The sequence below is a fragment of the Grammomys surdaster genome, unplaced genomic scaffold (assembly GCF_004785775.1).
Source record: "Grammomys surdaster isolate TR1022 unplaced genomic scaffold, NIH_TR_1.0 126546, whole genome shotgun sequence".
Classification (NCBI taxonomy): Eukaryota; Metazoa; Chordata; class Mammalia; order Rodentia; family Muridae; genus Grammomys; species Grammomys surdaster.
In genome coordinates, this window is record NW_021621338.1 from 13,705,232 (window position 1) to 13,708,069 (window position 2,838).

At 41.0% G+C, this 2,838-nt stretch overlaps 1 non-coding gene across 1 annotated transcript; it reads left to right on the top strand.

Annotated features, from left to right (window-relative positions):
- The first annotated feature begins 760 nt into the window (after positions 1-760).
- On the top strand, positions 761-893 carry LOC114615087. The gene has a single exon (XR_003710429.1). It is a non-coding gene; the product is annotated as a small nucleolar RNA SNORA17 (small nucleolar RNA).
- The last annotated feature ends 1,945 nt before the right edge of the window (positions 894-2,838 follow it).

The following is a 2,838-nucleotide window of genomic DNA, read 5'->3' on the forward strand; positions in this document are numbered from 1 at the left end:
GTGGGTCTTCCAGCTGTCTAGTAGTGCTTCTTGAATAGTGGTTAATGTTATGATGCATAATTTGTTATTTATAATTATATATGCAATTTATAACTGTGGGCTCCACCACTGTATTTGGGATTTTTCCTCCTTGAGAAGGAAGCTTCTCAGATGGTTTCAATAGGGCTTGACAACTTCTTGTGTGACTCCTCTGGCTTTGTTTGCCCTCTAGGATCATTTTAGTTATGTTGACATTTATACTCTTATATGTAAGCTTTGAATGAGATTTCTAAGAAGTTAAAAGAAATATCCAACCAGGTATCAGCTGAGATTGTACTTAACTATGGACCAATCTAGATATAGCTGAGTTCTTCAGATCATCCTTTTAATTATGAGCATGGGCTTGTATAATCTAGCTTTATTTTTTCTTTTTATTGTTTTTGGCATTGAGTCGGATTCATTTATTTTGCAGGGTTTGCAAAAACACATGGATGTTCTTGAATATTTGTAGAATATCCTGTCCTCAAGTTGCATGGGTAGATGTATCTGTGGTTATCAATGTTAGTCTACAAGAAGTGTAATCTGAAGGCTTGAGAAGGTGGACTCCTCACATAGAACAGCTTCACTTTCATTTGTGCAGAGCAAGGAGTTACTGATCTGGCTCCTACTTATTATTGACTTATTTTTGAAGACCTGCTATGTAATACAGTTAGACAGATTCAAGGGTTTCAATTTATTCTTGGTATGAAGCCAATCATGACTTTAAAAACAAAACAAAGCGACTGTTCCTAAGAGGCGTTGCAGATATGGCTGCTGTGTTACATGAACATCAGTAGGTGGCAGAAAGAAGAGACATTATGCCTATCACCAGTGTTCTGACACTTGGACATCTGAATGATGAGTAGCCTAACATTCTCTGGAGGAAAGTAAGTCTGAGATGACCACCAGACCAATGCTAGTGCCATGAGGGCCAGACAGGGAACTAGCCTGAGATGACCACAAGTCTGACACCTTACAGGCTTGCTGGGTGCAGATCACAAACCATGTTTGAGATGACTCCTCCTGGGTGCCAAAATGCACTAGCAGGGTATATATAGCACTCCTAAGACCACTTCTGAGATGACCTCAGACATCCAGAGACTATGGGTGCCATTAAGAGAAGAGAGTAAGTGATAGAAAAATGACAGAGAGAGAGAGAGAGAGAGAGAGAGAGAGAGAGAGAGAGAGAGAGAGAGAGAGAGAAGAACTGGCTTTGGATGTGGGCATTGCAGGTGAAGCTGTCCTAATGGTGTGAGCACAGGAGGGCCAGCTCCATCTCTTATCTGCTGTGTGGTGGCATGGACTAGGGAGAGATGCCTTCCTTCTCCTGTCATTGATGACTTGCCATCTATGTCAGGCAGGAGATCTGGTCCCTGGGTCATGACAGTAGGAGAAATGTTCCAATTCCTCAGCAACTGAAACGTTCAAGAAAGTGGACCCTGCAGTGTGCTTGGGCAGAAGGGTAGAACTGGCTCTAGTTGCAAGAGTTTCTGGTGAGCAGGCCCTGAAAACGTAAGAGCCCATGGGCTAACCACCTCAGATACCTCTCAGGCCCAGATTCAGGACTTCGAGGTGGCCCACTCCAACATCTACACCATGGATGAACTGCTGAAATGCTTGTTCTGCAGATCCAAAACTACAGGATCTCCACAACACAGGACAACGACAACTGGATATACTAGAAGAGTCCCAGTGAGGTTCCAGTACTGATTGAGTACCAGAAACTGGAGGCCTCAATTGCAATGAGCACAATACCTCATCACAATTAACATTTGGAAGTAAAGAAGTATGGACAAAATGGTGTACTGACACTTTGGGACACTGACATACTACAGATTCCACAATGAGTTTTTTATTTCTCTGTTGTGGGGCAGGTTGGGTGGTTACAAGAGTGGACGGTGGGTATGAGGGGAAGGAGAAATGACTGAGATTGGGATACATGGTATGAAATCCACAATGAACCAATAAAAAGTTAAAAACAAAAAACAAACAAAAAAAGCAAAGCAAAACAAACAAAAACCTAAAATTGGTGTTATACAGTAACTTTCCCTCACTCTTCTTCTGTTTTGTATGTTCAAGTCTCCATCTTAGAATCAACACATTATTTCAATTTTAGGTATCTGAAAATGTAAATAATTCTTTATTAGCCTCTAAAGGAAAAAATTAAACATGTGAGAGTTAATATCATAAATTATTTTCCAGTGATGATTTTGCAGCAGTATTTTCAGATGCTGTTATAGCTGTTGGAAGTTCAACTAGAACCTTGGCTAAGCTAATGGGTCTCTATGGTCTCTTTGTAAGAATCTACTTTTTCTTTCAGGGTAGGCTTGCTAGGTATATGAATTTTTTAAAAAAGTTATAGCAAAATGTCCTCCATAAGTATCCGAAGACATTTGGATGTTATCTCTACAGAAACTGCTCCTGTCCCTCACCATGTCCTCAGGTTCAGAGATCCTGGCCCCACTACCTGCTTGGTAAATATGTCCTATGCTTCTAGCCATGCTTCTGCTCACCATTGCTCAGTCTAGGCCTAGAACCAACATGAGCCAAGGCAGAAGGCATTCATTCAAGGAAGGCTCATCTCTGACCCCTTCCCTGCTTTCTTCTTCAGCATCTTTGCTCCATGAGTCCTGATGGTCTTATTTGCTCCCAAATGCCTCCAGGCTTTCCCTTCCTATATTTAGACATATATTATTATTCTATGTGAGGGTGATCTACCATTGCAAACTAAATCATCATGGCCAGGAGCACAGGTTCCATGATCCTTTCAACTAAAAAATTCAATTCACTGAACATTTATTAAACCATAAAATTATACAG